General features: G+C 44.3%; 1 protein-coding gene and 1 non-coding gene across 2 annotated transcripts in view; one reads left to right on the top strand and one right to left on the bottom strand.

Moving 5' to 3' along the window:
* Window positions 1-27,661, bottom strand: part of LOC124594741 — a 422,644-nt gene that overhangs the window by 338,120 nt on the left and 56,863 nt on the right. The gene's annotated exons all lie outside the window — the stretch shown is intronic.
* Trnas-uga lies at window positions 2,487-2,561 on the top strand. The gene has a single exon. It is a non-coding gene; the product is annotated as a tRNA-Ser (tRNA).

Below are 27,661 nucleotides of genomic sequence, written 5' to 3'. Positions count from 1 at the left end.
ATCCACGATGACTCACGTCAGTGTACTCGAAAACTGCCAAATGTGATGAACTGTGATCATTCCACGATCTTGCGACATTTGCATGCAATGGGGACGGTTCAAAAATTGGGTGTATGGGTACCGCATGCTCTAAGCCAAAATCATAAAAATTACTGGGTGGCAATTTATGCATCTCCGCTTGCTCCTCACTAACTGGCTTGTGAAAAACACCGACCATTTCTATCCTGTATCGTTAGTAGTGGCGAGAAATTGTGTCTTTACGTTAACCCAAGGAAACGAAAGGAGTGGTTGAGCCCAAACAGAGCAGCATTCCGCGTAGAAAGACCGGCGCGCATCAATAAAAGGTAATGTTATGCATCTGGTAGAACAGCGACGATGTACGAGGGTCACTCCAAAAGAAATGCACACTACTTTTGTAAAGATACAGTTTTCATTTCGCGTGTGTGAAAGTTTTACAATGTGTAGATACATCCTTCCTGCTTGTTTTCAAACTTAGTTCAACCTGTTCCCGTGAGTGGCGCCGTCACAGCACGTCTTCAAGCTGGCTGCTACACTTGACGTTCGTCAGAAGCAACGTGCTGTCATAGAATTCCTGTGCTGTGAAAACGAGACAGTGGGAAACATCCACAAGAGGTTGAAAAAGGTGTATGGAGATGCTGCTGTCGATCGCAGTACAGTTAGTCTGTGGACAACCAGGTTACGTGATGAAAACGGGCACGGAAATATTGAGGATTGTCCTCACAGCGGCAGACCATGTGCAGAATTACTTACCCAAGGTGTAACCATGGCTGTTGACATTTATTTTCAACAAATGAGACGTCTTGCAGACGCATATACTTATATGGATATGGTGTCTGGCAATACCGGCCATGACCTTCTCCTTCTGTGCGGATGCACACACATTCCCCGAACTCTTACGGGACTTGGTAAGAATGTCTTCCACGAGTAATGAGTGTGTTGGGGTGGGACACTACGAATGTAGTGTGTGGACATACACTCCTGGAAATTGAAATAAGAACACCGTGAATTCATTGTCCCAGGAAGGAGAAACTTTATTGACACATTCCTGGGATCAGATACATCACATGATCACACTGACAGAACCACAGGCACATAGACACAGGCAACAGAGCATGCACAATGTCGGCACTAGTACAGTGTATATCCACCTTTCGCAGCAATGCAGGCTGCTATTCTCCCATGGAGACGATCGTAGAGATGCTGGATGTAGTCCTGTGGAACGGCTTGCCATGCCATTTCCACCTGGCGCCTCAGTTGGACCAGCGTTCGTGCTGGACGTGCAGACCGCGTGAGACGACGCTTCATCCAGTCCCAAACATGCTCAATGGGGGACAGATCCGGAGATCTTGCTGGCCAGGGTAGTTGACTTACACCTTCTAGAGCACGTTGGGTGGCACGGGATACATGCGGACGTGCATTGTCCTGTTGGAACAGCAAGTTCCCTTGCCGGTCTAGGAATGGTAGATGATGGGTTCGATGATGGTTTGGATGTACCGTGCACTATTCAGTGTCCCCTCGACGATCACCAGTGGTGTACGGCCAGTGTAGGAGATCGCTCCCCACATCATGATGCCGGGTGTTGGCCCTGTGTGCCTCGGTCGTATACAGTCCTGATTGTGGCGCTCACCTGCACGGCGCCAAACACGCATACGACCATCGTTGGCACCAAGGCAGAAGCGACTCTCATCGCTGAAGACGACACGTCTCCATTCGTCCCTCCATTCACGCCTGTCGCGACACCACTGGAGGCGGGCTGCACGATGTTGGGGCGTGAGCGGAAGACGGCCTAACGGTGTGCGGGACCGTAGCCCAGCTTCATGGAGACGGTTGCGAATGGTCCTCGCCGATACCCCAGGAGCAACAGTGTCCCTAATTTGCTGGGAAGTGGCGGTGCGGTCCCCTACGGCACTGCGTAGGATCCTACGGTCTTGGCGTGCATCCGTGCGTCGCTGCGGTCCGGTCCCTGGTCGACGGGCACGTGCACCTTCCGCCGACCACTGGCGACAACATCGATGTACTGTGGAGACCTCACGCCCCACGTGTTGAGCAATTCGGCAGTACGTCCACCCGGCCTCCCGTATGCCCACTATTCGCCCTCGCTCAAAGTCCGTCAACTGCACATACGATTCACGTCCACGCTGTCGCGGCATGCTACCAGTGTTAAAGACTGCGATGGAGCTCCGTATGCCACGGCAAACTGGCTGACACTGACGGCGGCGGTGCACAAATGCTGCGCAGCTAGCGCCATTCGACGGCCAACACCGCGGTTCCTGGTGTGTCCGCTGTGCCGTGCGTGTGATCATTGCTTGTACAGCCCTCTCGCAGTGTCCGGAGCAAGTATGGTGGGTCTGACACACCGGTGTCAATGTGTTCTTTTTTCCATTTCCAGGAGTGTATAAGGAGAGACTGTGGGTCTCACGGGAGGCGTGCGCGAGGTAGTCCCTGCAGTTCGCACTATCCTCTGTGCCCTCGGTGGCTCAGATGGATAGAGCGTCTGCCATGAAAGCAGGAGATCCCGGGTTCGAGTCCCGATCGGGGCACACATTTTCACCTGTCCCCGTTGATATATACCAGCGCCCGTCAGCAGCTGAAGGTATTAATGTAATTCTAATTTCGTTCTTGCATATGCAGTCCAAGAACAAAGAGCAGGAAGATTGCGTGAAGCGATGGTACTCCATGATAACGCCCGCTCGCATTCTGCTAGACTGAAAAAAAACACACTATACAAGGGTTGTGAAATCATTCCGCACGCACCTTATTGTCGTGATCTTGCACCCTCAGATTTTGACCGGTTCCGCTCTCTGTCGACCAACCGTCTTCCGGTTGAAAATCCACTCCGAACTTGGCTCGACGAGTTCTTCGCCTCAAAACGACGTAATTTCCACAGTCGCGGAAACTAAAAGTTACCCCAACATTTTCAGACTGTTGTAGATAGTGAAGGTGAATATATTATTGCTGACTAAGCTCAGAGTTGTGTGTATCTGCTGTGTTTATTACACAGGGTGTCTATGAGTGAAATCAGGGTTTTAACGTTTTTTAATATTTATTACGTTAAACTTACAGTTATAAATGGCATGTCAAATGTAAGAGCAACTCAAACAGTTTTACCAAGAACCTTATTGTGCGCCACCACACTGGCCTAGCGAAGTACGCAGTTGGTTGAGGTGGAACTTCACTGTACCCAAGCGTTGGATAGGCCGCAAGGGGCCCAATGACAGGGCTTGCTTTGCATGGCCTCCATGTTCACTCGACCTAACGCCATGCGATTTTTACCTTTTGTGCTTCTTCAAGGATTGTGTGTGCGTGCCTCCCTGAATTAAGAAACCGGATTGAAGTAGCTGTTGCTACAATCACTAAAGACACATTTAACAATGTCTGGGAAGAACTCTGCTGTAGACTTGATATGTGCCGTGTGACAAATGGCGCTCACGTTGAACATTTATAAGGTTCTTGGTAAAACTCTTTGAGTTGCTCTTTCATTTGACATATCATTTACAACTGTAAGTTTAATATAATAAATATCATAAGGCGTTAAAACCCCGATATTCACATGTAAACACCCTGTACTTGTGGAAAAGGAATGCAAACTTACGCACCGACCCAACAGTTCGCCATGTATCCTGCTGCCCGGCGACTATTTAAGTCGACGCACTACCCACTGTGAGCCAGTTCCCTCGGAGCGAGGCGACTGGGCCAAGCACCGAGTGCTTTAAGTTCTACTTTAGTCAGGGTCTCGCTTTCTTCGTGGCATGAGGCATACAAGATGATCGTCATGCCGCTCACTCCAGGACTTCGATTTTGCTGGGCGATATGACGCTTAGCACACTGCCATTCTTTTACTCACTGTTGTCTCATTAGACTGTCAGATTATTGTGATTGGACGGTTTTAGAAGAGCCCGAGACAGTGTTGTAACTTTCCAAATTGACTTAAGAGTGCCCGAATAAAGTCTTGTTACAGTGTTTCCGTTATTAAGGTCGGGATTTCTATGTGACAGTACTTCACACTAAAACGCGAGACGCGCAAGCTTCTATAAACATGGTTATTTGTTCTGGAACTATGAAAACTGTGAAAAAGCATTCAAGTTCTGGTAAACGTAACCAGAGTGGGAGTATGCTCATCCGACGGATACTTCACCGTGCTGTGATTACGTGGCGTAGATAACTTGCTGCCCCGCTCCGCATTTGACCCCAAGGCAGCGGGTGGCTGTCAATCGCAGCAGAAGGCGGGGAAGCAACAAAGCAGCCGAGCTCAGCGCGACGGGAGGTGGGGAACGGGCGAGCGCGACAGCGTTGAAGTCTTGCTTCGAACGGGGGTCGGACCAGCCACCAGCCGGAAATTGAAGCCAGCGCCGCGCCCGGAGGCGGCAGCTGACTGGCGGGACGTCGCGAGCAGCTGGGGAAGCGTAGAGGGAGCGCTGTCCTGTGCTGTCGTCGTTCCGGAGTGGTTGGTTCCGGAGCTTTGTGCTGGCTGCCGACGGATCAGAGCTTGATGCCAGTGTCTGGTGCCTACTGTCCGACAAGAGGATGTTGTTGTTGTTGTTGTGGTCTTCAGTCCAGAGACCGGTTTGATACAGCTCTCCATGCTACTCAATCCTGTGCAAGCTTCTTCATCTCCCAGCACCTACTGCAACCTACATCCTTCTGAATCTGTTTAGTGTATTCATCTCTTGGTCTCCCTCTGCGATTTTTTCCCTCCACGCTGCCCTCCAATACTAAATTGGTGATCCCTTGATGCCTCAGAATATGCCCTACCAACCAATCCCTTCTTCTAGTCAAGTTGTGCCACAAATTTCTCTTCTCTCCAATTCTATTCAATACCTTCTCATTAGTTATGTGATCTACCCACCTAATCTTCAGCATTCTTCTGTAGCACCACATTTCGAAAGCTTCTATTCTCTTCTTGTCTAAACTATTTACCGTCCATGTTTCACTTCCGTACATGGCTACACTCCATACAAATACTTTCAGAAAAGGCTTCCTGACACTTAAATCTATACTCGATGTTAACAAATTTCTCTTCTTCAGAAACGCTTTCCTTGCCATTGCCAGTCTACATTTTATATCCTCTCTACTTCGACCATCATCAGTTATTTTGCTCCCCAAATAGCAATACTCATTTACTACTTTAAGCGTCTCATTTTGGAATCTAATTCCCGCAGCATCACCCGATTAAATTCGACTACATTCCATTATTCTCGTTTTGCTTTTGTTGATGTTCATCTTATATCCTCCTTTCAAGACACTGTCCATTCCGTTCAACTGCTCTTCCAAGTCCTTTGCTGTCTCTGACAGAATTAAAATGTCATCGGCGAACCTCTAAGTTTTTATTTCTTCTCCATGGATTTTAGTACCTCCTCCGAACTTTTCTTTTGTTTCCTTTATTGCTTGCTCAATATACAGATTGAATAACATCGGGGAGAGGCTACAACCCTGTCTCACTCCCTTCTCAACCACTGCTTCCCTTTCATGCCCTTCGACTCTTATAACTGCCATCTGGTTTCTGTACAAATTTTAAATAGCCTTTCGCTCCATGTATTATACCCCTGCCACCTTCAGAATTCGAAAGAGAGTATTCCAGTCAACATTGTGAAAAGCTTTCTCTAAGTCTACAAATGCTAGAAACGTAGGTTTGCCTTTCCTTCATCTATTTTCTAAGCTAAGTCGTAGGGTCAGTATTGCCTCACGTGTTCCAACATTTCTACGGAATCCAAACTGATCTTCCCCGAGGTCGTCTTCTACCAGTTTTTCCATTCGCCTGTAAAGAATTCGCGTTAGTATTTTACAGCTGTGACTTATTAAACTGATAGTTCGGTAATTTTCACATCTGTCAGCACCTGCTTTCTTTGGGATTGGAATTATTATATTCTTCTCGAAGTCTGAGGGTATTTCGCCTGTCTCATACATCTTGCTCACCAGATGGTAGAGTTTTGTCATGACTGGCTCACCCAAGGCCGGCAGTAGTTCTAATGGAATGTTGTCTACTCCCGGGGCCTTGTTTCGACTCAGGTCTTTCAGTGCTCTGTCAAACTCTTCACGCAGTATCGTATCTCCCATTTCATCTTCATCTACATCTTCTTCCATTTCCATTACATTGTCCTCAAGTACATCGCCCTTGTATAGACCCTCTATATACTCCTTCCAAGTTTCTGCTTTCCCTTCTTTGCTTAGAACTGGGTTTTCATCTGAGCTCTTGATGTTCATGCAAGTGGTTCTCTTTGCTCCAAAGGACTCTGTAATTTCCCTGTAGGCAGTATCTATCTTTCCCCTAGTGAGATATAGCGGTGTCGAATGCTCTGGGGCGTGCCAACCTGTGCTGTCTTGTCTGCCAAATGGTCTGCTCTCTGCGGGCAGCAGCGGCGCCGAGCGCACCAGCGTGAGGTGTGTGATGTTGTTTGGGTCCGAGATGTCGGTCGAGGAGTTTGCTGGAGAGCAGCGGCACAGTCTAGACTGGAAGCGTACACCTCCGGAGCTGAGTGGCAGCTGACTACAGTCAACACCGAGAGCGTGGTGCCAGACACGTGAAGAGTGGCCCAGACAATAATTTTCTGGATCGCAGGAAGACTGTGTTTGAAGAGTGTTCCACACACAAGGATTGCACTAGGAAGCTTTCAGATCTTGGAGCGTTCAATTAACAATCTTTGATACGGATTCCATGGTGTCTTTTGGTGACTGTTTAGTTCTGTGTTAATCGTGTGTTTGAAGCTTTACGCCTGAAACGTCCCCCTTAGAAAATTAAGAACGATAGTGCCGGAAAAACTGTTACGTTGTTTGATTTTCAAACAGCTGAGCAAAACTGAACGTACTCAGACACTTCTCTCTTTACTTATCTGATCAACACTAAACTGACACACAATGTTTTTAGCGCAACGCAATCTGACTTTTAATAATCCCTACAAAAGAATGCCCCTGACTAACAATAATCTATACCTTTCATGAATCACTTACCTCCCAAAAAGCTTCGTTACTCTAACTACTGCAATACAGCGAGCGCCAATACTGCCAGCTAAATAAAAGATTCTAACTACTGAAGGCACTAACTACTGATAGGCATACTTAGCAAATGAAAAATTTTGATAGAGAACAATCAATGAATTTACCTTAATAGTGTTCAAAAGTCATAATATATCAGTTCATGACATCCAGTCTTAGAAATTTCCTTTTTCTGGCGGACACACGTCCAGATCCTCCGCTCATAGTAACCTCTCAAAACTCTGGCTTCTCTCTTCCCACATCCACCATTCCTGGCGGCTCACCTCCAACTGCCCAACGCTACGCGCTGTTCACATCCAACTGCCCAACACTACAATAGAGAATATTTCAACAATGCAAACCAGCCACAGACTGCACACAGCACAGTCATGGATTTTCGTACATAGCACTATGTGGCGTTACCAACATAAAAACCTAAACAGCCTACTTACACCCCTTATTCTCATTGTTGGGGTACTGACTGGCGACTAAAGACTCACTATTGTTAGAACACAGGTCTTGCCTACCTTCTGCCTGATCGCAGCCTATTTTTGGGACGGCCTTAAGGCAGATTCATGTTAATACTGTTGCAACATTGCTTATTAAATTACCAAGTTTTGAGCCTGGCATCACGATAGCTTTCTGGTTACATTATGGTGTGTAGTTGATGTTTTAAATGTGATATCTCATGCCTCTTAGGTTAGTATTTTAGTAGCAACTTTTTGAGTTATTTGTTGATTGTTTCTAGAATGCACACAGCCAGGACTCACTTATGAATCGTGAGATGATGTAAGATGCGTTGACGAGTAATTTAGTTTCACTTTTATCTCACTGAACATTTTTGGGCATTAGTGTTTAGAAATTGTTATCAGTGAATTTGAACTAGTAAGGTTTCTCTCATTATTATTGTGCTCTTTTTAAGTAATTGTTTTTCGAGACAGTTTAGTTAATATTTTAATGATTTTTCGATACTGACGGTTTTGATAAATGTTATGCCTACTATATTACAATTATGCTTTCAGAATTCTCAGCCACTTCCAATCCACAGCCTGTTCCGCTCCTAATGTCAATTCCTCCGCATCACTACTACGCCAGGCAGTGAATAACGCGTTGGGCAAGACATCGTTAGACGGTGGGAGACCATACAAAACATATTAGGGGCTCCACATCAGCCGCAGTTAGTAACCCGCACACGAGCATGTTTCCACTACGTGCCGAAATGGCGAGACATGCTGACTAACGGGATGCATCGTCCCCACGTACTTTTCGATGCATTCATATCAGGATATTGGAGTTTATCGACCTATACAGCAAGTCATCAGTCCAGATGACTTTCACTCCTGTTTCAAGCGTCCAATGGTGGCGCTTATCTTCCCATAGCAATCTATGTGAACGAGGGGTACTTTAAATGCTGTAACTCAAAACGAGGAGGAGGAGAATCTGGACTGCGTGACCGTTCACTGGTTGTTTTTGTTGTCGAGTACTGAATTAATAAATGATTTGTTGTATTGCGCCGTGCCTGTTGAAGTGAGGAATCCGTAATATTCAACAGCGACCGCTCTCAGCAGCACGTTGTTGAGACGTGGTACTTAGGGAAAGGCGGGATTCAGTGTGGCCAGGTCGTACTCAGTTACCGTTGGTTGCTCGTTTTTTTCTTTTTTTATCACGTACAGTTTATTTGAAAACAATTGCAAATAATGTGATTCTTGAGTTTCTCCCGGCGTATTTGATAATCAAAATATCCACGGGTATGCTGCCGGTCTATAGTGTCCAACGGGCACAATATTTCGCCGATCAAACATGTCGCCATCATCAGGTGAACTGACGGACTGAGCTCCTGTGAACGTGCCGGCACGGAGATCCGTACGCTATGGCTGCTCAGAGGGAACTGGGTTCGGTCGCGGCCGACCGAACCCAGTTCCCTCTGAGCAGCCATAGCGTACGGATCTCCGTGCCGGCACGTTCACAGGAGCTCAGTCCGTCAGTTCACCTGATGATGGCGACATGTTTGATCGGCGAAATATTGTGCCCGTTGGACACTATAGACCGGCAGCATACCCGTGGATATTTTGATAATTGCAAATAAGGTTGACAATAAGGAACAATTATCAAATTTGACTGGTAAGACACAATGTTTAATAAAAAATTTCATAAGCAAGTTGCACTCACGGCTGAAGGGTTATTGACCAGAAATTCATCTTATTTGTCGGCTGAAGGCCCCAATAGCAAAAACTCAAAAACAATTTGACGGCTGAAGGCCTGGATAGCAAATTCTTAAGAACGAATTAATCTTCTCCAAGAAATACTAAAATATTATAAAAAGGACAATCATCATATTTTCACTATTAAGAGAAAATATCTAATCAAAAATTCTTCAGGCAGATTGCATTCACGACTGAAGGAGTTACTAACAATCATAACAATCCGACCAAATCAAGAGGGAAGTGGGCCTCAGACAGTGCTCCAAGGATCGACCTGGGAAAGTCGCTCAACTTCGTAAACGATGAGACAGGCAGCCAAGAGTTGTATTCACTTAACCGGATGGAAACTCAAACTAGTGACAGTTTAAACGCAGGCCAACACCCGTGCAAAACCTACCTAACGTCTGATAACCAACACAACAATGGAATAATCTAGGCAAGGCAGAACTGGCAGACAGCACTGCGTCTTCAGAATCCGGTGTTTAGAACATCCAGAAGCAGAAGGACCCACTACGACCAAAGTAGTCCAAAAGAAACAAATATCCGAACCACAATCAAGGAGGCTGTCGAACAACACGCCTTACCGGACAGCAGCGGCAAGGCGAGGAAAGGTACACTGCTGTGAAATACGCCAACCTCCAGGGCAGGTAACTAGAGCGTTAGCGGCCACTAGGCAGAAAAATACCGCTGGTTGAACTGCATCAATAAACACTAGGAATTCAATGATTAATAATAAAAGGTGGAGGATGGCTAATTAATTTCGCCAACTCCAAACATTCCACTCGTTGCTCTTCGTCACAGCGACCGTGCGAGCAGCAATGCGCGAACAAACGGTGTGATCTCAAAATAGTGGAGATTTCACTACTGGGTTGATGCTCACTCAACTCAAATGTCCTGGGTCCGGTGGAGAACGAGGTTGTGGCCCTCGCAACTACAGCCCCTCGATCCGGCAGTGCCTGCGTGCCACCAGTGGTCCCGGCATTTCCCCGCGCTGCCGGATCTCACTTCTGATCCGTCCCAACCGAACTCTCGACACACTCCGATCCGGAAAACACTTGACGCCCTTCCAAAGATAGTACTGGGGTACTAGATATCGATAACCGCTGCTGCTGCCACTCTCGGGCAGATAACTCTAGCAAACATAGTGGCGCCAGCAAACAGGAAAAGAAAACGAGACGCCACTATCCCTATTACACGATGCCAACCTACCAACGCAAGCTGTAACACGGCTCAGTTGTAGTGCACTGTAACTGACTGAGGTGACGTAATTAAAGCTGGCATGGTACATCTTTGACATGGAGACACAACATGCGATCAGGAACTACGTGACCTCAGAGACAGTGTTGCACACGCTGGACACCCACCATCTGCCTGTGACTAAATGTGTTGATACACGTCGTCTCCCACATCCTGTACGAGTATATCATGCCAACTGCCAGTGCGGTATCTGACATCCGCTCGTTGAGACTATAGAATATCTTTGCCTGCAAAATGGTTCGAATGGCTCTGAGCACTATGGGACTTAACATCTGAGGTCATCGGTCCCCTAGAATATAGAACTGCTTAAACCTAACTAACCTAAGAACATCACGAACCTGCAACTGTAGCAGTCGCGTGGTTCCGGACTGAAGCACCTAGAACCGCTCGGTCACAACGGCCGGCTCTGCCTGCAACACAGTGAATACTTCAAAACCAATTTCTAGAGAGCGTACGTACGAAACATACTGTGACCAGCCAAAACGTTGTTATTACCGCCCATCGCGAGAATGAATGCCGGCCGGCAATCTTGCTGACAGGTAAAGTGGTAAGGAAAGTAAGCGGAACCGAGACGAACGGAGAGTCATTCTTGCTGTCCACGAAGTGGGAAATCCGCTGCCATAGGCGACTTTGACAAAGGGCAGATTGTTATGGCACGGCACCTGGGTATGCGAAGCTTGCCGGCTGTTCGCATGCTAATATCTGCAGCAGTGGTCGGAGGCCGGTGAAACCACGAACAGGTAAGAAGATGTCGAATGTCCGCTCTTTAGAACAGAAAACGTGGATTTCAGTGGCTTTCCCTTTGTGTAAAGCAGCAGTGATCTGTGACAGATATCATGTCAGAATAAAATGCTAGTGCAGACAAAAGGGTTTTGGAGCGCACCGTTCAGTCAACATTGCCAAACATGAGTCTCCACAGCAGATGACGCCGTGTTGATCCTCGTCAACCACAATTGCAGTGGACATGAGATCAACGAGACTGGACCGTATGTCGGTGGTAACTTGAGGCCTGGTCGTTTTATGCTACATGGTAGATGGTGGTGTCCGGATATACCGTCATTCAGGGGAAACGCTGCACGAAATATAAACCGCGCCACGGATGTAAGCCGGTGACGGCGGTATTATTCCATAGGAGAGACTATCGTGGGATTCCATGAGACCCATGCTGGTACTCGAAGGCACAATCACGGCTGTGCACTACTTTAACATTATAAAGGACCAACAACAAGCCTTCAAGCTTGATGTCTTCCCCAACGGCGATGGTATCTTCCAGCTGGATAGCTGTCCGTGTCACAAGGCGCGTGAACCGTGTTACAGCAGGGTGAGGAGCATCAAAGTTAATTCAGATTGAGGTTTTTATCATGAAATTCATCTTCGCCAATCCCGATGGTACACACCTGCGACGCAGTCGGGCGCTAACTCCACCACGCCCATTAACAACGACCCATAATTTACGAGAATTAAGTGACCTGTGCGTTGAAATCTGGTTGCGATACCTCCGGAAACCTAGCACGGACTTGGCGAATCCACACAATATACAATCATTGGTATACAGCGTTCCAAAGGTGGACCAACACAAAGATGGTTACAGTCGACAAAGAGCACTGTGGGCCAGGGCGTAGCAGAAATTAGACTTTGTTATATGATTAGGTTCGTATGAAATCCAGCTCCATTGACACACGCTGTCATTTAATGGTCTATACTAACAGGCAACTAAGGGAAATGCGTTCACAGAAAATTGCGACGTTATTAACAGAAGAACTGAACATGAAAATAATGCGTGCCGCGGGAAAAGGTAACATGGCGTGTATCTTGCAAGGCGACCATCAGACCTGTTAATCATGGATCTTTATAAGTACGAGGGTTGCCCAGAAAGTAATGTACCACTTTTTTTCTCCAACAATTCTTTATTGTACATAATGGGAACTGCAAACGGCTCAAATGGCTCTGAGCACTATGGGACTTAACAGCTAAGGTCATCAGTCCCCTAGAACTTAGAACAACCTAAGGACATCACACACATCCATGCCCGCGGCAGGATTCGAACCTGCGACCGTAGCGGTCGCGCGGTTCCAGACTGAAGCGCCTAGAACCGCTCGGCCACAGCGGCCGGCCTGGGAATTACACACACGAAAAAATGGTGTTTTATCTACAGACCCTATTTTTCCACGTTATCTCCATTCTGTTCTATGGCCTTCCTCCAGTGGCAATCAACGGCGTATATGCCCTGTCGGTATCAATCGTTATTTTGTGGTTGTGGAGCCAGTGCTCCACTGTGTGAATCACCTACTCATCGTCCTCAAAACGTCTTCAAAGTATGGCATCCTTTAATGGCCCAAACAAGTTGAAGTCCGAGGTGTGTCAGGTGTGAAAGCCATGGATAGTCTCCACAACCGTTGCTTATTGTGGACCAGTCTATGTCACCGTTTCACATGAATCAGTTGCATAACAGTTCGAATTTACGATTCCAGTTTTGTGGCACCATACGATAAGCTTTTTAATAGAGCGTATGGGGTCTGAAGATGGCAATACTGAATTGCCGAAACTGGTAGCATTTGATATATAAAATAAAATAACTCAAAAAAATATATGGCTGTTGGTAAAGTTTTTTTGAATCGAGAAATAACTGTACTTCTGTCTACAGCATATGCCCCATAGGCTTTGCACAGTTTCTTTCTCTGCAGCAAGAAATCAATGACAGCACGTTGCTTGTAACGCACATCACTTACAGGCGGCAGTTTGAAACTGTCCTGCAACTACGCTAACTGTCGGAAGTGACGGAAACTTGACGCGTTGACTCAGCAGACTTCAAGTAATACATACGTAACGTTTCGCATTCGTGGCATTGTTTTGGGCTGAGAAAAAAATGCGATGCATTACTTTCTGGTCAACTCTTGTACGTTGTGGAGGGTTCTGTCCTGACTAACTGGCTAGCAAAGCAGCAGCTTTTCATGCGACGGCCTCCAATTTACGAGAAAATTTATGCTGAAGTTTTATGCGTACCTCCTATACTCGTAACGTCAAATGAGTTTCGATCGAGCGAGCTTAGTGCAGGAAGGTATCATATATGGCTACCATGCTGGCGGTACGGGTCCAAACCCTGCACGTGTACAATATTTTTTTCTTCAATTTTATCGTACAAAATGTCACTGAATATAGGTACAATGTCATGCAAAATTATTCAAAAGTAGTTATTTTCGCCATAGTAATTTCATTCATGGATCAGTCATTACAGTACTCTTCCTTCAAATGTGTATTTCGTTGGTTATTCGTAATTCCAATTGTTTGGACGGCTCCAAGGAGTTTTCAACGATGGACAAAATATTATTAGCTGCCGGTGTCAGGTACTGCTAAAGTACTCATCTCTGATTTTGACCTCGATTATGTAATTCATACCGATCAAACCGGCTACCAGTGCCAATCGGCAGCCAATACATCCCTTGCCGAACAAACTGCGAAAACTGATTTGAACAAGATTAGTCGTTTCTTCACAGCATAGTATACTTTAACTGCGTCACGAAAGACATTCCCTTACGTTTTCTTGTATGCAAGAACCATTCCAGAAATTTGGTCACATTGTTCGAAAAGAGTTGACAAGTTGACTCGTAAATTTAAAAAAAAAGTCTGATTGTGGCCTACATGAAATCAAGGACGTTCAGGAACGTGCTGTATGAAGAGTTTTTAAAATCTTTCCTCCGTACGTAGGACAAGAAAAATTTCTTTACATTATTGATTTGATTGGAGCGTAGACTGATCAGACACTTTACGACAAAATCTTTGTAGACGAAAGACAGGCACGCACCTGCATCGTAAAAGCTATCCCACCCAAATGTACTTCACATTGCTAATCCCATGGTGTTTATTTTAGAGGCAGGTTAATATTATCACGAAAAAAATCAAAATGCTCCCCACTTGCTAAAGACTAACAGAGAAATCGCTTGGCGAGTAGATCCATAAAAATACATTCTGCTTTCACTAAAATTTTCAAATACGCGTGGTTGGCATCGAAACTGATCTTTCTGAAAGTAAACCAAGTGCATTTTCCGGTGTCTCATCTGAAAAATCGCGAGCCTGCAAAAAAATGGTTCAAATGGCTCCAAGCACTATGGGACTTAACATGTGAGGTCATCAGTCCCCTAGACTTAAAATTGCTTAAACCTAACTAACCTAAGGATACCACACACATCCATGCCCGAGGTAGGAATCGAACCTGCTACCGTAGCGGTAGCGCGGTTCCAGACTGAAGCGCCTAGACCCGCTCGGCCACATCGGCCGGCCGTAAGCCTGCAAGGCAGTAGCTTTCACTAAATGTGCATGGCGGTACAAGAATTTGTGTTTCGGTTGCTTCTGTGACAAATACCATCTGGAATTCTGTTCTAACACAGCAAGCGATAGCAAGACTATTCTGTAACCCATTTCGTAACAAACGGAATACACACTTTAAGAAAGTTTGCTATAATTTATTTATTAATGTACTTATTGCGGTGAAGATAACTATTTTTGACTAATTTTGCATGACATATTGTATTCATATTTAATGATACTCTGTACGATGAAAGTGAAGAACTAAAAGAAGACGGTACACGTTCAAGTTCCGAACCCGTTCCGCCAGCGTGCTATCTGTGAAACGTAGCTCCTGCATTAGGGTCTCTCGGTTGAAAGACACTTGACCACGCGGATACAGGAGGTATGCATAAAATTTCAACATCTACACTATGTGATCAAAAGTATCCGAACACCTGGCTGAAAATGACTTACAAGTTCGTGGCGCCCTTCATCGGTAATGCTGGAATTCAGCGTGGTGTTCGCTCACCCTTAGCCTTGATAACAGTTTCAAATCTCGCAGGCATACGTTCAAGCAGGTGCTGGAAGGTTTCTTGGGGAATGACAGCGCATTCTTCACTAAGTGCTGAACTGAGGTCAGGTATCGATGTCGGTCGGTGAGGTCTGGCACGAAGTCGGCTTTCCAAAACATCCCAAAGGTGTTCAGATCAGGGCTCTGTGCAGGCAAATGCATTACAGGGATATAATGTCGTGTAACCACTCCACCACAGGCGGTCTATTATGAGCAGGTGATCGATCGTGTTGAAAGAAGCAATGACCATCCCCGAATTGCTCTTCAACAGTGGGAAGCAAGAAGGTGCTTAAAACATTAATGTAGGCCTGTGCTGTGATAGTGCCACGCAAAACAACAAGGGGTGCATGCCCCCACCGTGAAAAACTCGGCCACACCATAACATCACCGCCTCCGAATTTTAGTGTTGGCACTAAACACGCTGGCAGATGACGTTCACCGGACATTCGCCATACCCACACCCTGCCATCGGATCGCCACATTGATTCGTCACTCCACACAACGTTTTTCCACTATTCAGTTGTCCAACGTTTACGCTCCTTACACCAAGTGAGGGTCGTTTGGCAATTACCGGCGTGATGCGTGGCTTATGAGCAGCCGCTTGACGATGAAATCCAAGTTTTCTCACCTCCCGCCAGTCATAGTACTTGCAATGGATCCTTGTTATTTTGATATTTCTGTGTGATGGTCCGGATAGATGTCTGGTTATTACACATTACGACCCTCTTCAACTATCGGCGGTCTCTGTCAGTCAACAGACGAGGTCGGCCTGTACGCTTTTGTGCTGTACGTTTCCCTTCACGTTTCCACTTCACTAACGCATCGGGAACACTGGACCTCTGGATGTTTGGGAGTGTGGAAGTGTCGCGTACAGACATATGACACAAGTGACACCCAATCACCTGATCACGTTCGAAGTCTGTGAGTTCCTCGGAGCGCCCCATTCTGCCCCCTTACAATTTTCAAAGACTATTGAGGTCGCTAATATGGAGTAACTGGCAGTAGGTGGCAGTGCAATGCATCTAATATGAAAAACGTATGATTTTTGGAGTGTTCGGATACTTTCGATCACATAGTGTATTTATTTACTCGGAAAGTGGGTCCTTCGCATGAAAAGTCGCTAGCTATGTCCTGAGGATAGCTCCGTCTCTAACAGATCTAAAACTCATCAAAAGCCGTGATTAAGAAGTCTGCTGGTCCCCTTGTTAGATAACTGCTTGTTTTGTTTCAGGGCGCAAAAACAACTAGGGTCATAAGGGCCTGTTAGACAATGAAAACAGCTGAACATGATGTGCCGAACAGAGGGTATCACACGCTTCTTAATGTAATTCGAATATTTTCTCGTCGATGGAAAAAAAGTGAACATTGCTTACTCTATGTATGGCATGCTGTGATTTCTTGGGAAGATGTCTGTAAAATCCAGTTTCTCTCTGGAAGAGATAGCTTACAAAACATTTGTCGATGCTGCGGTAACACTGAAGTGAATGGTATCTATATCAGGTAGGACACAGAGAACACATCAAAGCATATGAAAAGAACAGTACGTATGGTTACGGATTTGTTAGACTGGCGGTAGAATACGACTGAAATGCTGAAAAAAATTCAAAGTTCTAGGAATTCAAAGCAAATGCCGCATATCTGTCAAAAAGCCGGTTAGAAAATAAGAACCAGATATCAGGACAGATTCCATAAATATTATTCAGATTGCTACGTAAGGATTGAATAGTGATCGCGAAGGTAAAATTACCTAATACAAGCTTGCGCAGAGGCATAAAGGCACTTATTCCTACAGTCCATTCATGAATGAAATGAGAAGAAAAACTGATTTTTGGTACAGTAAAGAAGATGCTCCGCCATATAATTACAGTGATTCGCAGAATGTAGGTGTGGATGGAGAACAAACGGGAGTTGCCGATTTATCTCTGAGGATGTCTTCTTTAGACGAGGATGAAACATCGGTGAATGGAGCATCACCTGTCAGCCAGGAAGTTTTAAATCGAGTAAAGTCTGGCCATGAAAGCCTTCATTGCATTAATTATTACTTCTAGGAAATGGCGTTCAGTGAAGTCACGCTGTTTCTAAATTGGATCTTCAAGTCAAGAGAAATGCTGGTCTACTTCTGCGTCGGATTAAAAATAAATTAGACGAGGAAATGGAAAAAAGAATTATTTCAGACGGAGAGAAGTGTACTTATTAGTTAGCGATACTGGAAGCGGCCAGACGAGATTGGAAAACTTCCTCAAAGTAGAGAGGCTCTCGTGGCCAGCGAAACCGCTACAGTCAAGAGTTCCTGCCACAGTTTCAGCCGACTGTGTTAATGCAATACCGGGTGCGGTACTTGCAGAAAGTTCTGATAGTAGATGGCATGATAGATCTGTTTATACAATGATAAAGCCAGATCCAGAATGAATTAACCGATAACAAATCGCAGCGCTCTGTCGCAGATATTTATAAGAGATACACATTCTTTTTTCTCGCCTACGCAATATTTACGCGCGGCGTTACAGCCAGTATCTTATTTAACTTGACATCTTGCAGTGAAGCCACCCATGAAGAATTCATCAACGAAACTGACCGAGGAAGCCTACATTCACTATTCTCTAACAGTGCCGCATCTCCCCCTGTCTTATGCAGTGTTTAGAGACTTTAGATATTACACCGACAGACCATTTACATTTTCGCGAAATTATATATAATTTATTATTTATTTACGTTTTCATCGCAGTTGCACGTATTTTATGATTAACTTCGAACGCTTATTTTCTTTCTTAAACCATTGCTTGCATTTCATACGTTTGATTATGGGTAATTCAAATATTATATTGAAATCGAGTATTCATCAGAGACAGGGTTGTCGTCAGGAGGGCCCTTGCCTAGCTCAGCGTGTTCGGTCAGAGGGCTGGTTGGCCTCTGTAAAAAAAAAAAAACTTGGTGGAACGAGCAACAAACGAACTTTAACGGATGTCATGAGACGTCCGCGACGACCAAACACAACGATCAACAACGAACAAAATGGGAAAAAAAGAAGCCCCAGGGAAGTGTGATAGGACGACTGTTACTTTCTATATATATAAATTATCTGGCGGACAGGGTGAGCAGAAGCCTGCTGCTGTTTGCTAATGATGCTGCGGTGAACGGGAAGATGTCGAAGTTGAGTGTGTGTACGAGGATGCAAGACAGACAAAATATCTAGTTGATGCGATGAATGACAGCTAGCTCTAAAGGTAGAAAAATGTAAGGTAATGCAGCTGAGTAGAAAAAACAAACTCCGCCATAGCCGGTCCCAAACCCGGTTGAGAGAGGAAGAGGGGGGAGGGGGGGAGGGTAGGAGGAATAAGACCTTGGTTCACCTGGCCCGGGTGGTAGTACCCTGTGATTACCCGTTGCCAGGGAAACGGCGAAGACGTTAACGACAGTCAAGACGGAGATGAAGATCGTCTGCATGGCAGAACTGGCGGAAGAGGCAACCCTGGTTTTAGGGTCAATGTAAAAGCCACAGATTAAAATCCAGACGTGACCCTTCCTGTGTCGGGCGGCTTTCGGCCAGCGTGTGTGCCACATGTGAGGGGTATGATGGAAATTTCTCCAAATGGAACTACCCCAGGAAGCAACCTTAAAAGGGAATCCTCTGTCGCATAAAGCGGCGCAACCAGGCGATCGGATTCCGGGGAGCCCGTAACAGCATTCAAAGTCAAGGACTCACAATGCTCCGGAAGCCCTACATGTCAATTAAGAACAAAAAGGAAGTACTTTTTAGATACCCTAAACATTAATTCACTTTCGAAAATAGGGAAACTAAAATAAATAATAAAAGGATTACATGATTACCAAATACAGCTCTTGGATTTTCAGGAAACTAGATTCACTGATGAAGCCATCATAGAATCAGAGGGTTATAGGATTCTCAAATGAAAGAAAGACTGGAGTCAGATGGTAAAAAATATTCCACTTCTACGAACAGGGTTCATTGTAAACAGAACAATAGTAAATTCGGTCGCGGATTTTTATTCCCCAGTCGAGAGGCTCTCAATTCTTACTCTGCGAGGAATCCAGATAAAGTTGAAAGCTTCTGGGAATCACTGGAACACGAACTATCAAAGGTTCCATTGAATAACGTTATAATTTTGTTAGGGAATTACAATGAGCAGATTGGAAAAGAAAGAAAGTTCGGGAAAACTTTTGGAGACAGTCCAGCACACAAAAAAAAGGTAGAAAGATCATTAGAACTAAGCAGACGGTTTAACCTAGTCCAAATGTTGAAAACAGATCACTATTTAACCACAACAAAAATCAAATACATTCCACAAACAAGGTCTCCAAGACAAGGATATAGGATTCATAAAGTGGATACCGATACTTTGAAAGTGAGGAAACAAAACTTCACGAACGGCTAAACATAATCTCAGAAGACTGGGAGAAGCAACAGCACTTGAAATAGCACAACTCAAAAGACGCAAAAAGCACAGATATTGCAATGAACTGTGTTAAAATGCATTCCTACTAAGAGAAACAGCCCGGTAGAAATGGTAATCCACAAAAACAAGTGAAGATTTTACCATCTTTAAACAACAAAAGTCTCAAGTATCAAAAACAGTAAGAGCAATCAAAAGGAAGTTTGAAAGAAACCAGCTATCACTAACTGAAGACGACTTCCAAAAGAATAATACTAAGAATTTCTATAAAACTTTTAAACAATGACTCTAGACATACCAACCACCTACCTTGTGCTTCAAGAAAGAAGAGGGAAAATTAACCCTAAACAACAAATAAAACTATGAAAGTTTAGCAAGCTACTTCAATAAGTTGTTCAATTGTGAGGAACCAAGAGCAAACTTTCCAGAACAAAATCCAGGATACACTCACACAAACTCAGGACCACCCAGCATGGATGAAATCCAAAATGTCATTAATGGTCTGAAGAATAACAGGGACCCCGGGGAAGATTCAGTTACTGCTGAAATATGGAAAATTACAGGAGTGGAAAAAGTCAAGAAGCTACATGGAGTCTTTCAAAAAATCTGGGAAACAGAAGCTATACCAGAAGATTGCAAAACAGCATTAATTCATCTAATCGACAAAAACTGCCCCTAACAACTATAGAGGAATATCCATTCTTCCAGTGAATTATAAAATTCTTTCAAAATCATTACAAAACACCCTGGGACGTCATGTGGGTCAACAAGTAGGACAATACCAAGGAGGGTGTAGAAAAGGACGATCCTGTGTGGAACAGTTTTTAAATCTGAAATTCATAATCAGATACAGAAGAATGATATAAAAAATCATTTGTAGGCTTCAAAAAAGCACGTGATTCAATTGACAGGAAAACATTATTCAACACCTGAAGAGTTTGACGCTGACAACAAATCGGTGGCAAACATAAAAGACACGCTAGCAAATATAAAATGCAAAAGTAAGTTTTTAGGCGAAACCTCCACGGCTTTTGAGATCAAAAGTGGTGTAAGGCAGGGGGATGGAGTGTCCCCATTGTTGTTCAGTTGTGTGCTAAACGGGTAATCAAGGAATGGAGCAAAAGAACAGAGGAAGGAATTAGGAGAATCGCAACTGGGAGAAAGGGGGATAATCTGAGTTTTCATTGTCTGGCTTTTGCAAATGATCTTACCATCTTTGCTGAATCTACAGTAGACGCAACAATGCAGATAAATCTGCTACAAGACAGCTTCAAAAGCAGGCCTACATGGATCTTTTGAGTAAACAGAGTACATGATACGTGCGAAGGAAGCACCGAAATATATGCAAACTGATTATGGCAGAATAAAAAAGGCTACAATATTTAAGTTTCTAGGTGCAATAACACAACCAAATGCTTTAGACAAACGAGCTAACCAAGCAAGGGCAACGTGGGTTTTCAGCTAACAAAAAATCTGTATAACAAGAAATCTATTTCCATAAATGCAAAACTGCGGCACTACAATACTGTCATTAAACCAGAATGCCTAACGTTAAGTACAGCCAAACAGTCAGGTGAAACAGAAAAGAAAGAAAGAAAAATAATCAGGAAAATCTTGGGATCAAAATATGAGACTGGGGATGCAGAAGAGAACAGTCGTATTCTATGGCCACCTAAAAAGGCTAGATGAAAACAGGGCAACAAAAATAATTATTAGCTTCTTTGACAGAAGCCTCAAAACATCAATGACGCGGATAAAAGAAGTTAAAGCAGAGCTCGGGGAAATCGAGGTAATGGAGGAGGAAATAGGAGAAAGAGAAAGGTTCAGAGTAAAAGTAAAAGGTTTGAAGGACTTCCGGGAGAAGACAAAGAAAAAGAGGGATGCAATACGGACAGAAGGAAGAAGAGAAAAATATAGGGAAAGAATGAAAAATTACTGGAACGAAAGGAGAAATGAAGTATATAATTTATTTCATGTGATCCTTAATAGACCAAATAAAAAAAATGTTGGAATACAGTTCTACAAGTGTGCTGCTTGACACATTCGTGTCGATTAAATGTCTAGGCTTAACGTTGCAAAGCAATATGAAACGGAATGAACATGTAAGGACTGCAGTAGGGAAGGCGAATAGTCTACTTCGGTTTACTGGGAGAATTTTAGGAAAGTGTGGTTCATCGTTAGGAGACCGCAATACGACACTACTGCGATCCACTTTTGAAAACTGTTCAGACGTTTGGGATCCGCACCAGGTCGGACGGAAGGAAGACATCGAAGCAATTCAGAGGCGGGCTACTAGATCTGTTACCGTTAGGTTCGAACAAACAGAAATGCTTCGGGGACTCAAATGGTAATCACCGGAGGGAAGCGAGGAACATTATTGAGAAAATTTTGAGAACCGGCATTTCAAGCTGACTACAGACGATTCTACTGCCGCCAACTTACATTTCGCGTAAGGACCGTGAAGATAAGATAAGATTAGCGCTCGCACAGAGGCATATAGACAGTCAGAACAAAAAGCACGTGACTATTTGTCGCACAGGGTACCCTCCGCCGCGCATCATACGTGGCTTGCGAAGTATGTATGTTGGTGTAGGAAAGACTTGTTCATACACCAGGTCAACATAACATTGGAATTGCATAAATTTAATATTTTTTTCAGCTCTCGTCTGTCGTGTAACCTTTCCTCTCCAAGACCATATTCCTAATCTGCAGATTTGAAAGAATATTATAATTATAGTGGAAATTTTAGCAGAAGTGCTTATGCACTTTTTTCACTAATCAGCGCCTCGTGTATTTCTTGACTCAGCTACCCTCATAATATTTGTTGTTCGTAACCGTTAACTTTTCTCACTAAACTTTGATGATTTAAGCGATAGTCGATACCTGTTGTCCGTTCGCTCAGTTGTTTAACTTTCAGAGTAATAGGCCAAACCGGAAACATACGATAATGAAGACTTTAGGAAAAGGGTAGAAACGACGATTGTGAAGCAGAAATCTGAAGAGGAACACGACGCGGGTTAACAATTTACAAAATTTTGCCGTTAATAATCGAAAGATTGGCTCCTCAATCCTCTATAGTGTCTTTCTGGGCTTGAATGCAACTTTCTTTTGATGTATCCTTCGTGTGTGTTTAAAAAAAGAAATTTACATTGTGGTTTGTATGTAACTCTGTATTTCTCGAAAGTATTTAGCGTATACGACCATAGTATTATTGCACGTAGTAGTGAGAGCGTTTCGGTCGGTTTATCGTTAGTTTTTATTGCGACATTGCGCTGAACCACTTGACAGTATATGCACAACTGTCTTGAAATCATTCAAAATGTGACGCGTTTTTCTTAGTCAGCTATGTACTTGTTTACTGTCACTTTACCGCGTTTTTCCGCTAACGGTCACGGAGGCAAAGTGCTATAATATCGTGGTCCGGTAATACTCAGAAGAAAGAAGAGGAAAAGTATTGCGTCAATAAGAATGGAGTAATACTAATCGTTTCCAATGACTGAAGGAAACGGAGGGGTTCGTTATATCATAGTGGTCTCTCTCAGAGGGCGTGGTTTATACACCAGGCTAAAGTGTAACACATAAACATGCTGTTATGGCGCCGGAACGCCAGTTGGGAACGACATGGAAGAGAAGGCTGTGAGAAGAAGTCAGCCAATCGCACGCTGACCGACCTCCCTTCCAGGACGACAACACGACAGCAGCGACCGCTACGTGAAGAGGATGTAAGCGCCTCGCCCAACTGATGACGACCCGCTTCAACAACCGAGTAAAGCAAGACTCCTAGACACAACACATGCAGCCTTCCACTCCATGGTGCACCGCCTACTATCTGTACCCCAAACCAAACCAGATTTTGAAAATGAATTGAAAATAATTAAAGAAATAGCTTACAGTAATGGTTATAATCCTACGTTGTTTGACAGCATAGTAAAAAGAAGAGACAGAGGATAACAGCTTTCCTTTGTCCATCTCAGACAACACAATGGGCTCCCACGCTGCATGTGGGTAGGACTCCACAGGTTCTTGCCATGAAACTAAAATCCTGGAGGTATACTCCTGTTTACACTAGGAATACTGCTGCCCACCTTCTGTTTAACGGTAAAGATAAGATTCTAGTTTTGGAACAGAGTAAAATCTATAGAATCTGCAATCTGTGTGGCAAATTACATGTAGGTCAATCAGGTATGGCTATAACTACTAGGCTGACTGAGTATGAAATGAGTTGGAGACTGGAAAAGAAAGATTCCGCCTTAAATGTCATTCCTATGATGCGAAATGTGGTGTTCTTCATAAAGGAACTAAAGGGAGAAAACTAACACTGCTTACAATTCTGGCCATTAATAAACACCAATCAAACAATCCTCACCTGGTCGTTAATGACGAAACTCAGTTCAATTACTCACCATTATTAAAGTAGTAGGCAGTTACTATTCGTCTCACCATTAGCTAATAAGCTTGTTAGAGATATTCCACACCTACGTTCCATAGACTTCTTTCTTCCCCTCCATTTATTCTATCTGTCGTCACATTCAACAGTTTGTTCATATGACATAGAAGCCTGTGCCATTACATAGTTTTAATATCTGAATATACAGTAATGTACCATTTATTTGTTCAGAGGCTCTTTAGGTATTACATCACGCTTGTGTTTTGTACCTATGTTGTCATAAAATGCCACATACCTTTGTACAGCTATGTGTGGAATATCTATCTACGTTATCTGACGATGGCCTAAGAAGCTGAAAGCCGGTTCATAACGAACTAGTAAATATTATTGTGGAACATTAATACTCCGTATTCAAGTTCTTAAAGTGTAAGTGTTTCATATACACCAAAGTTAGTCATTTTGAAAGCAATCTAAACCTACACTGACATTTCGCAAGACAACTTACCGGTTTGTGACCAGGTTACCTCAGATACCACTATCATCCCCACTCCGCCCCCTTTATTTCCTAATCCATTCGGGAATAATCCGCGGAAAGAACGGCTATCGATTAGTCTCAGGGTCTGTAATACACTGATTTTTCCGTAATGGCCATTTCACGAAGTGTACGAGTAAACTTCAGAAAATAAGTACACATTGCTAAGGCGCGCCAGGTAACTTTCATTGAATGCTTTAGAGAGACAAAGATACTTGAAACGGTAGTGACGGGGCAGTTGGAAACCGCTGTGTGAACCTTCTCATCGATGGAAAATCTCTGTCACCCCCAGATGTTCTTTTAACTTGCTGAATTGGTGGTACAAGATCTGGACTTCCCCATCATCACCATCTACGTCTGTGCAACCTTGGTCAAACAGCTGGCAGCATTTGACTATGGCTGGACGCGATGTTCCATTTGATCCCTATACCACTGAAATTTCACGGTGTTTGTATAAGCAGTTTGCATGTTTTTCCCCGAGAATCGTACTGTCTCGTAAACTACAACTTTGGAGTACGTTTCCAGTTGCGGCACCATTCCGCTCCCACAGCTTCACGAACCTGTTAACCTCACCGCAGCAGAACTATGTCTGTGGGGAACACAGAATATGTACTCTTTTCTCATTACGTGTCACTCTTGTGGCGTGATACTCTTAGCGTGGGACGACCTGCGCAGCTGTCTTTCTGAATTCCATTCGTATGTTGAAATATCAAATGGTTCAAATGGCTCTGAGCACCATGGGACTTATGAAATAACATGTTTGAACAGTATTGGAACGTGCACACTACGAATGTCATAGTATAACGCTCCGTGATCCGCACATTATCTCCCTTGTAAACAATGCCACTAGAGTGTGCCGAGCATCTCGGTAACGCTTTCATTCTTGTTAACGAACCAACGACGAAACGCGTCGCTCTTCTTTGTTCTCTGTCTCGGACTGACAACAGAACCGACTGCACGAAACCAATTCTTTCGTAAGTGAACTACATTTTCTGAAAATTCGTTCTGGCGTATGATTTCCTCATAATTCGTTTTGTACGGCTGTTCCATGTTACGTCTCACGGATGGCATACTCCTAAAGTTTAACAGTTATCATTGTTTTCTTTGATTGATCATCACTCATGTAATCGAACAATCGCAAATCTTTCAACTTACTTGTATTCAGTACGTTATATTTGTTTCCTACAGCAAACGGCAGATGTTCGTGCATATCGCTACAATTTTATGCCTTTACAGATTTCATAGCGGGGTGTTCGGGAACTCCCATTACAAACTTCTAGGACTTGTGGAAGGGTGTGAGTAGGTAATATTTTGTACTGGAACCCAGAAACGTACCATTTCCGTGCTACAACCATTTGAAAATATGCTGGTTGAGGCTGTTTTGAGGGAGGAGACCAGACAGCGAGGTCATCGGTCTCATCGGATTAGGGAAGGATCGAGAAGGAAGTCGGTCGTCCCCTTTCAAAGGAACCATCCCGGCATTTGCCTGGAGCGATTTAGGGAAATCACGGAAACCCTAAATCAGGATGGCCGGACGCGGCATTGAACCGCCGTCCTCCCGAATGCGAGTCCAGTTTGCTAACCACTGCGCCACCTCGCTCGGTAATACGCTGGTGATGCGACCAATTTTACAAGTAACTGATTAGGCGTGACCCAGTACATCACTTATTTTACGGTTCCATTCATTAATAGCCAAAGAAGTTGCTCGTGTGCTCGTTTATGGGATTTCTTCAACGTCATGTGGTACGGCCTCTTCTAGTTCGAGTATGCGGCGTCCCCTTGGAACAAAACTGTCGCCTGCTGACCGTGAAGGTACCCTTTCTCGAAGCCATTGCGTGATTGTGGCGAAAAGGGTACGCGATGGAGTTGGTCTCTCTTCCACTGCCGTGAGCTGCGCCATTCAGAAGGATCATGTCAGTGTATTCGGCAAACATGTACTCAATCATGTTGCTGTAACACTCTAAGACACGTGAATGAGGCTCCAACATGTCAGAGAGGTAGGATAGACGTGAAATAACATCATCCGATCCGATGTAACCACCCCACACCATGACTACCCTGTTGCAAATTTACCTAAATGGTTTAAATGGCTCTAAGCACTATGGGACTTAACATCTGAGGTCATCAGTCCCCTGGAACTTAGAACTACTTAAACCTAACTAACCTAAGGACATCACACACATCCATGCCCGAGGCAGGATTCGAACCTGCGACCGTAGCAGTCACGCGGTTCCGGACTGAAGTGCCTAGAACTGCACGGCCACCGCGGCCGGCCAAACTTACCTAGCAAACACGTTTTCGAACTGCTGTAGCATGAAACCGGTACGTTTCCAGACAAGGGTTCCTATTCAAAATATTATGTACTCACTCCCTTCTGTAAGTCCTAGAAGTTCGAAGGGGAATTTCCGAATAACCTCTACACACCAGCACCATCCGCTAGCAGCCTTATGGAGCTTCCGACAATATCTACCAGTGTATTTATTGTGCATATCGCCAAATTAAAGCTCTATGATAACCTCCTGAAATATACTTAAAGTTACTTTCACACAAACACACTCTACAACAGTGGTTCCCAACCTTTCTGCCTACCCAGAGTGCACCCCCCCCCCCCCCCCCCCCGGGTCCCACCCCGTCCCTTAGCAACATTAGCTCCTAACTGTAAAACTTAAGAAAGAAAACGAATTTTATCTGGACACTTTCATTTTTAAAACAACGAAAGAAATGATTTTTAGTTTCTGTAGGTGTTTTATGAAACGAAGAACCTTTGAATCAGTCGGACAATTCGTACCGCTTCTTTCTAACAACATTTTCTTTATAGAAGGATGAAGCAATTCTCAGTGCATCGCGAGTGCTCCTCAGTAACGAAATAAAACTATCCAAATTGAGGGTAGACACTTGCTACAAAACGTACGCCCTCTGCACCACTCCTCTCCCTATTGTTACTTTCCTCATTCACAGCCAGCACCTCCATTTGAAAGCAACTAAGTTAAAATGTGTGCGCTATACTTAGTGTGTAAGTAACTTGAT

The sequence above is a fragment of the Schistocerca americana genome, chromosome 1 (assembly GCF_021461395.2).
Source record: "Schistocerca americana isolate TAMUIC-IGC-003095 chromosome 1, iqSchAmer2.1, whole genome shotgun sequence".
In the NCBI taxonomy this organism is placed as follows: Eukaryota; Metazoa; Arthropoda; class Insecta; order Orthoptera; family Acrididae; genus Schistocerca; species Schistocerca americana.
The sequence above is the reverse complement of the archived record's forward strand: the minus strand, read 5'-3'. Positions and strand labels throughout refer to the sequence as shown.